This window comes from Dioscorea cayenensis, chromosome 20 (assembly GCF_009730915.1).
Source record: "Dioscorea cayenensis subsp. rotundata cultivar TDr96_F1 chromosome 20, TDr96_F1_v2_PseudoChromosome.rev07_lg8_w22 25.fasta, whole genome shotgun sequence".
Taxonomy (NCBI): Eukaryota; Viridiplantae; Streptophyta; class Magnoliopsida; order Dioscoreales; family Dioscoreaceae; genus Dioscorea; species Dioscorea cayenensis.
The window spans coordinates 9,161,741-9,171,589 of NC_052490.1; the positions used below are offsets into that span (position 1 = coordinate 9,161,741).

At 33.2% G+C, this 9,849-nt stretch overlaps 1 non-coding gene across 1 annotated transcript; it reads left to right on the forward strand.

Annotated features, from left to right (window-relative positions):
- Positions 1–2,586: 2,586 nt before the first annotated feature.
- LOC120252187 lies at positions 2,587–2,693 on the forward strand. The gene has a single exon (XR_005533730.1). It is a non-coding gene; the product is annotated as a small nucleolar RNA R71 (small nucleolar RNA).
- Positions 2,694–9,849: the final 7,156 nt, after the last annotated feature.

Here is a 9,849-nt window from a genome sequence, read left to right on the forward strand (position 1 = left end):
GGGATGGGCTGTGAACACATCCACACGACCGTGGGGAAATTCCCCATGCCCATGTACCGATCCACAGGGGCACCCACATGCCCCTGTGGCTTCTCTGTATACCCGAGAAATTCTTTTAAGTGTTTCACACGCCCCTGTGGAAATTTCACACGAGTGTGGATCTTCACAATGGTACTCACAGGGGCACTCACACGCCCCTGTGTCTTCTCAGGATGGATTCTGAGACTCTGCAGAGAAACACACGCCTGTGTGGAAATTACCCACGGGCGTGTGACCGTCACAAGGTTGTTGACAGGTGCAGAAACACACCCTTGTGTCCTCTTGGGATGAGCTCTGAACAAGAACACATGCCGGTGTGGAAATTCCACACGGGCGTGTGTCTTCTTTGGATGACTTAGAAAATATCACAGACTCTGCAGAAAATTTCTGCACACTTATACACATACAGAGCCTACTTATACTATGAACAACTGACCAGACAGTCATTTAAAACACGCTCAAATGACCAATAAACTTCACTAATTACAATTAAGCCAACGAAAACACCAATGATCCATGAGAAAAACACAGCAATAGCATTTAAAAATCAAGACACCAACACTAAAGCTCTTATTCATGAAAACACTAAACTAAAACCTAAAAACATTAAAGACTTGGGTTGCCTACGAAGAAGCGCTTGTTATACGTCACTAAGCTTGACGTACCTCTTCTTACCGTACGGGGCTCATAAATACAGGTTTTCCTCTTACCGACAACTTAAAAGCATGATGAACATAATCTTTTCAAGGTAGAGGGACAGTTATCGAGCTTGTTGCCACACAAGGGTTCGTCACACTTACTTCGAGCTTGCACATCCCCATTAGCCTTGGGGCGCTTCTTGTGGCGTTTCCTTGCTCGCTTCATCTTTTGGATAATCCTCTTCATGATCCCCGGGGTGGGTTGCATCTTGTCCTCTAGACTAAGTGATAAGACTTCTTCGTTCTCCACTTCTTGATCTAGCACCCCTTCATATGGGTCCATACACATCATTTTCTGCACGTGTTCATCAATTAACTCATTAGTAGTGTCAAGAAAGTAAAGAGTATCATCAAAATCAACAGAATGTCGCATGGCTTCAGCGAGGCGGTATGTTAACTTGTCATCACCAACTCATTAAGTTAACTCCAAGCCATCCATGTCAATAAGAGCCTTGGAAGTGCGCAAGAACGGTGTCCTAAGTATCAGTAGAACATTAACATCCTCATCAACATCCAACACTACAAAGTCAATAGGAAATATGTACTTATCAACTTTCACAAGTACATCTTCAATGATGCCCCTTGGATATCTAACCCTTTGGTCCGCCAATTAAAGTGTCATCCGAGTGGGCCTAGGCTCTCCCAAGCCTAGAGACTAGAAGAATGTGTAAGGCATGACGTTGATGCTAGACTTTGAATCTGCCAATATTTTTTCTTCACCCAAATTGCCAATATTGCACGGGATGATAAAGCTTCCAGGGTCCTTTTTCTTGTTTGGCATATTCTTTTGCAACACCACCGAACATGAAGCATCTAAGATCACAGATGCACTCTCCTCCAACTTTCTCTTGTTGGTCAAGAGGTCCTTGAGAAATTTTTCATAGCGAGGCATTTGAGATAACGCCTCCACAAATGGGATATTGATTTTGGTCATTCTTCAATCTTGAAAGATAAGGGATTCTTGGCTTGTAGGGTGGGGGTGCCACCCCCTTTTCTTTTGCTATTTCCTTAACATCCACGACCTCGAGTGCTTCAACATTGGTCTGCTCACTCGGGAGCCTACCCTCAACTTCACGACCACTTCTCAAAGTGATCGCCTTCACATGTTCTCTTGGGTTGGTTTCTATGTTGCTAGGCAAACTCCCTTAAGGTCTTTCCGAGAGTAACTTCGCAATTTGGCCCACTTGGTTCTCCAAGTTGTGCAATGATGAGGTGTGGTTGCTAAGTGTGGCCTCAACCGATTGAAATCTTATATCCGACGATTGAATGAACTTGGTCAAGGCCTTTCTAGGTCAGTCATCAGGTTTTCTAATCCTGAAACTCGATTCTCCATGTTTTGGGCTTGTTGTTATTGCAAACCAGGTGGTGCCATATTCTTCTATTACCCTTGATTACTTCAAGAAATGTTCGGGTGCTCCTCCATCCAGGATTGTAGGTGTTGCTATATGGATTCCGTTGGCCTCTCATTGCGTTACCCACAAAATCCACTTGTTCCACCAAGGATGTACCACCAATAGAAATCGGGCAATCAGATGGAGCATGTCCTCCCCCACACCTAGTGCAACTCGACATAGCTGCCACTCTAAGAGAAGTTAGAGTGTCTACCTTCTTGCTCAATGCCTTAACCTGGGCCTCCAATAAGGTAACTGTATCAATCTCATGAAGTCTAGCTACCTTCTTTCTGTCCCTCGCATTCCACTGATAACTGTTCATAGCTATTTCTTCAATGAGATGTCGAGCTTCTTCAGGGGTCTTGCTCCCAAAGGTACTTCCTGCTGCAGCATCAAATAACTGCTTTGTGCTTGTGTTCAAACCATTATAGAAAGTCTGAATAATCTTCCACTCGGGGAACCCATGGTGAGGACATTTCCATGGGAGCTCCTTGAACCTATCCTGTGTCTCAAATAGAGACTCTAATACCATTTGCACAAAAGAGGATATTTCATTCCTAAGCTTCACAGATTTTCTAGGAGGGAAATATCGGGCAAGAAAATCTTCTACCATCTCCACCCACGTAGTGATTGATGCTCTAGGTAATGAATGTAGCCATTGCTTCACTCTCCCTTTAAAGGAAAATAGGAATGGCCTCAACTTGATGGCATCATTCATGACACCATTAATCTTGAGCATGTCACGCACTTCCATGAAGTTCTCAATGTGATTGTTTGGATCCTCATCGGCCAAACCATTAAAGCGTGCGGATTTGCTTTGTAACATCGGATGAAGCTGGCGTGAGCTCAAAAATTTTTTAGCCATTATCGGTGGCGCATAATACTGGATGTGTGCCAAGAACTTTGCGTCGACATAATCGGCGGTGTCCTATGCTACTCATTACATTACGCCATATTATCGACCCTTCATCTTCTATCTCAACTTGATTCGATTGTTCTTGTACAGGTTCTTTTCCCCTTCTACAAAGTGTTCGTTCAAGTTCAAGATCACCTTCAACCAATGTCGAAGGGTTCCCTCAAATCATAACCTGGAGCTACAACCAAAGAAGTAAAGACAAATCAGAACGATGGAAGAATAAAAAAGTGTGAAATAGAACAAGTGATGAATAGCTAAAATAGCTAAATGCAAAGTGTTTCTAAAATGCATATTCCCAGATAACGATGCCAAAAACTTGATACATCCCTTGCATATGTACTGCAAGTGCACAGGTTGTCGAAGTAATAATTACAGTGGTGAGTGGGTAGTTGTATCCACAGGGAATAGTGATCAGAAACACTATAATTGTTATATAACTAGAATGACGATGATTCGAAGGTGGTGTGAACAATATCAATGTGAAAAATAAATAAAGAAAACAAGAAAGAGAGATGCAATAAAATGAGAAGAAAGGCAATCGATAGAAAGTGGGGCACCCGGACATTGCTCACCCTGCGACTATTGCTTCAAGTGTAAGACCAATCATTATGTCTCCCAACTAATGTCTAATGAGTTGTGAAAATCCTTAAACACACGGTCCCAAACCTTAGGTCAACCGTGACTAACCCTACACTATGCCCCGGCGGAGAAATCATTCAATCTCAGCACCTCACACTGTGCAAGGCTACTTAAAGCTCTAGGGACTCCAAGTGATAAACCCTATTCACTAGTCTAGATTTAACCCTAAGTCTAGGCGAAAGACCCCTAGTCTCAATTAAGTCCTACCAGTAAGAATTACTACAACGCTTCTATCTGTCGCTTGCATAACTAAGCCCCAGTGGAGTTCCTCTCTTAGCACTTCACTCTATTGTGACCGCAAAGAACTCTTGGAACATAAAGGTAGGATAAATCACACCGGAAGGGAAAGGGGATGTTCCGCTACCTCTCGACTCATCCTCTCAACCCTCTCCAATCTAGCTTTATCTAGCCCTCATGGTGTGTCACTCATCCACAAGGATTACCAAGATGGATTCTCAACCCTAGTGTCACTCTAAGGGAAAATCACTTCAAGAAGCATTCAAGATTGGAACTCAATTAGAACATCAATTAAAAAAACCTAATAAAAGGTCAATGAAACAAAATCATCCTTCGGTTTACAAGTACAAGCACCCACTAGGGGTTTAGCTCTCCATTGAGCAAGATACAATCAATAATGAAATCGAAAGTAAAAACATGCAATCCATAAGTAAAACCCCCTTGTAGTCCGTATCGATGGTCTTATGGAGTAGCCTCGTCTTCTCCAAAAGTTCCCTCATCAAGCCTAGGGCACACCTCCCTGTATCGATGCCGGCGAAAGCTCCCCCAACAACTATCTTCGGAAGGAATGCGGTGTTGAAGGCTATAGAACCAATCCAAAAGCCTTGCCAAAGCCTCTCCGAACCCTAGTTGCGAACGCCTCCAAAGATGAGACAAAGATGGGCAAAAGATCTCTCAAACGGCTGAAATCGTGACTTAAATAGGGCTGGAATCGGGCATCCACACGGGCATGTGGAATTTCCACACGCCCATGTGAATCTCTAGGAAATGCGTTTTCTGCGATCTATGAACAATATACGCTATGAGGTTTACTACGATGATTTACTACGATGACTACTACGAGTGCCCGGCTAAAATGCTCTCAAATCCACACTTTTTATTGAGACCACATGAATGGGCACACATCCATGCGGTAGATCACGTTGCATCTTCAATAACAATCACATGACTGAAAATCTTGCTAGCTTTGCACAAGTCGAGCAGTGAATGTGACGTCTTTTGTGCCCCTCAAACCATGTATTTTGCTTGACACGATGGAGGTTGGCACACATTCACATGTCTTTGAGCACTACTTGTGTCGTCGCGTTTGTTCACTCTAAGAATTCATCAACAAGGTGCATCCACGGTCTACTTTTGGCTCCTTTCTTCCACTATTGTCTCCACAACCCTATATGCACAAAAGAACACAAATACACATATATGAGTGATAAAATCTGAGAAAAGTAATTCTCAATGTAAGAAAAGAATACTTCATATTACTAGTACACAAGCACTTATCACTAATCCTAAGTTTTCTTTTGGTAATGTCTCCTATTTTTTAATCAAAACACTAATTATTTTTTCTTTTTGAGGAATGTCCCCTATTTTGTAATCAAAACACTAATCCTATGTTTTCTTTTGGAAATGTCTGATATTTTTTAATCAAAACCCTACTCCTATGTTTTCTTTTGGAAATGTCCCTTATTTTTTGGTTTTTAATCAAAACCATAATCTTAAGTTTTCTTATAGTAATGTCTCCTATTTTTTCGAGTCAAAATGCTAAGCCTATGTTTTTCTTTTTTTAAAATGCATGCTATTTTTTAATAAAACCATAATCCTATGTTTTTCTATACGTAGTGCCTATTATATTTGTATGAAAACCCTAATCATATGTTTTTCTTTTTACGAATGTCTCCTATTTTTGTAAACAAAACCCGAATCTAAGTTTTTCTTTTCTTATGTCTCCTATTTATCAGTTTTTAATCAAAACCCTAATCTGATGTTTTATATAATAATGTTTCTTATTTTCAATCAAAACCCTAATCATATGTTTTCTTTCATAACTGCCTACTATATTTGAATCAAAATAGTATATTTGAATAAAAAATGCCCTCTATTTTTCAGTTTTGAATAAAAACTAAAAATAGTTGAAAATTCCAAACCAAAAGATACGATTTGGGTTTTAATTCAAAAGTAGGAATGGCTCCTATTAGGATTAGTGTTTCTATTAAAAAATAGTAGATATTCCAAAAAAAAAACATAACATTACTGATAAATTAGAGACATTAAGAAAACATTCCTATTATTTCAGAAAGAAAAATAGGAGACATTACTATAAGAAAACATAGGTTATGGTTTGGATTCAAAACTATTAAGTAGTACACATTCCGAAAAGAAACAATATGAGACATTCCGAAAAGAAAATATCGGATTAGGGTTTTGATTAAAAATAACAGAGATTTTCAAAACAAAGATAGAATTTGGGTTTTGATTAAAAAAATGATACATTTTGAAAAGTAAACAAAGGATTAGGGTTTGGATTGAAAATAGTAGGGTTTTGATTATGGTTTTGATTTGGAAATGTCCTAATTCTATGTTTTCTTTTCCGAATGCCTTCTATTTTTAAATAAAACCTCTAATCATAAAATTTTGTTTAGGAATGTATCATATTTTTCAATCAAAACTCTAATCTTATGTTTTCCTTTGGAATGCCCCCTATTTTTTTTAATAAAAAGCCGAATCCTATATTTTTTTTCTTAATGTCTCCTATTTTTTGGTTTTGAATCAAAACCCTTATCTATGTTTTCTTTTGGGAATGTCTCCAATTTTTCAATAAAAAACCTAATACTTTCTTTTCTTTTTGAAATGTCTCCTATTTTTTAATCAAAACTTTAATCCCATGTTTGCTTATAGTAATGTCTCCTAATTTTCATTCAAAACCCTAATCCTGTAGTTTTTTCTGAAATGTCTCATATTTTTTCAATCAATACCATATCCTAATCCTATGTTTTCTTTTCAAAATGTCTCATATTTTTCAATGAAAACCCTAATCCTGTGTTTCCTTTCCATAATGTCTACTATTTTTGAATTAAAACCTTAATCCAATATTTTCTTATAGTAATGTCTCCTATTTTTCACTCAAAACCCCTAATTCTATGTTTTCTTATAGTAATGTATCATATTTTTTATTCAAAACCCTAATCCTATGTTTTCTTTTCGAAATGTCTCATATTTTTTAATCAAAACCCTAATCCTATTTTTTCTTTCCAGAATGTCTACTATTTTTTAATCAAAATCTCAATCCTATATTTTCTTATAGTAATGTTTCCTGTTTTTCCCTCAAAACCCTAATTCTATGTTTTCTTATAGTAATAAATCATATTTTTTTTATTTATTTACTATTATTATTATTATTATTATTGTTATTATTATTATTATTATTATTATTATTATTATTTTCTTCTTCTTCTTCTTCTTCTTCTTCTTCTTCTTCTTTATACTATTAATTATTACTTTTCATATTTTTTTTAATATATTTTTTCTTATTATTATTCTTATTTATTTATTATTATTATTGTTAATTATTTTTCATATTTTTTAACATATCTTTTCTTTCTTCTATTTCTTCTTATTCTTCCTCTTCTTCTTCATCTTTTTATTTTTCATATATTTATTATTATTATTATTATTATTATTATTATTATTATTATTATTATTATTATTATTATTATTATTTCTTATTTATTTATTATTTTTCCTCTTCTTCTTTTTCTTGTTCTTCTTCTTATTTATTTATAAATTTATTATTTATTTATTATTTATTTATTATTATTTATTGTTATTCTTATTTGTTTATAATTTATCCTATTTTTCTATTATACTTCCCGTTCTTGTTCTTTTTCTAATTTATTTAATATTAATTATTTTCTTCTTCTTCTTATTTAATTAATTAATTAATTATTTATTTATTATTATTATTTATTCTTCTTACATATATATTATTTTGTTATTATTTATTTATATGTTATTATGTATTATTCTTCTTATTTATTTATTTATTTATTATTTTTTTTATTTTTTTATTATATTTCCTTTTCTTCCTCCTTGTCTATTTCTTTTTCTACTACTTGTTATTTTTGTTTATTTATTATATTTCCTCTTCTTCTTTTTCTCATTTATTTGTTATTAATTACTTTTCTTCTTCTTCCACTGCCAATTATTTATTTATTTATTTATTTATTTATTATACTTATTATTATTTTTATTATTTTTATTATTATTATTTTCATATTTATTTATTATTTTTCATATTTTTATTATTATATTTATGCTTCTTTTTCATCTTCTGCTTATTATTATTATTATTATTATTATTATTATTATTATTATTATTATTATTATTATCTTCTTCTTCTACTTATGTTCTTATTTATTTATTATTCTTCTTATTTATTTATAGTTTTTCTAATTTTTATTATACTTCCTCTTCTTCTTTTTTCTTTTTCTTATTTATTTATTATTAATTATTTATCTTATTTTTAATTATATTTATTCCTCTTATTTCTATTCTTATTTATTTATTATTATTGTTATTTATTTTTTCTATATTTTTAACATATCTCTTCTCTTCTTCTATTTTCTTCTAGATTCTTCTTCTTCTTCTTATCTATTTATTTATCATATTTCCTTGTTTATTATTATTATTATTATTATTATTATTATTATTAATTTTCTCTTATTTATTTATTATTTATTTTCCTCTTCTTCTTTTTCTTGTTCTTCTTCTTATTTATTTATATCTATTATTTATTTATTATTATTTATTATTATTATTATTATTTTTATTATTTATCTTATCTTATTTTATTATTTCTTCATATTTCTTTTATTCTTTTTTCTAATTTATATACTGTTATTATTATTATTTATCTTATTTATTATTATTATTATTATTTATTATTTATTATTATTATATTTCTTCTTATTCTATATTTTCTTCTTCATCTATTATTATATTTATCATATATTATATTCTTCTTCTATATTATTATATTTATATATTATTATGTATTATTCTTCTTATTTATTTATTTATTTATTTATTTATTTATTGTTTTTCTTATTTTTTTATTATATTTCCTTTTCTTCCTCTTTTTCTATTTGTTTTTCTACTACTTGTTATTATTGTTTATTTATTATTGTTGTTATTACGATTATTATTATATTTTCAAATTTTTTATTATATTTCTTTTCTTATTATTGTTATTTATGATTTTCTTATTTTTTATTATTCTTCCTCTTCTTCTTCTTCTTTTTCTTATTTATGTATTATTAATTATCTTTCTTATTTTTTATTATTATTATTCTTCTTTTTTTATTATTATATTTCATCTTCTTGTTTTTCTTATTGATCGCTTCCCCGCAAGTGTACGGGATCGCCAAGTAATACCTCGTGCAAAGACACGAGGATCGTATTCCACGGGGCTAAGGATCTCCTATTACTCCTTCTCGAGCTATTATCTAGCCTAAGATCTTAAGTGATGATTTTACTCTACTAAATACAAATAAAACTAAACACAAGATTTGCTAGCAAATTAGAGAGAACAAGCAATAAGCAAGCAAAAGAATCAATGAAGTGCAAAGGCCTATGGATGTGGATCCCTTGAGGGGTTATCATGCAACATGGATGATGATTTAAAGATGCAAGGGGTAAATTGGACCATGAGATTCCAAGATTAGAACAACCCCAATTTCTGGCGATTGAACCCTAATCCCATACGAACATAGATAGGAATTTCTTCCAAATCTACATTCCTACGATTGCATTAAGTACAAGAAATCTCGCTTAGGAATAAACCTACTCTTCTTGGATTAAACCTACATGGAGGGCTACCAAACACCCAATTTCTCGGTGATGATACAAGTATCCCCTTCTAATCCATTCATGACCTAATACATGCGAGCAAGTCACATCTACATGCATCATTCATAAAAAAGCTACGGATTTCTCCTTGGTGTAACACTTAGCATGAAAACAATGGATTAGATCTCAAAATACCCAAGCATAGAATTAACAAATAATCATCAAAATACATGATAAAACCCCCAAGGTTCACTCAACACCCGGTGGCCTTGGGGGTCTAGTGTGTCATCATCTCATAACAAAAGC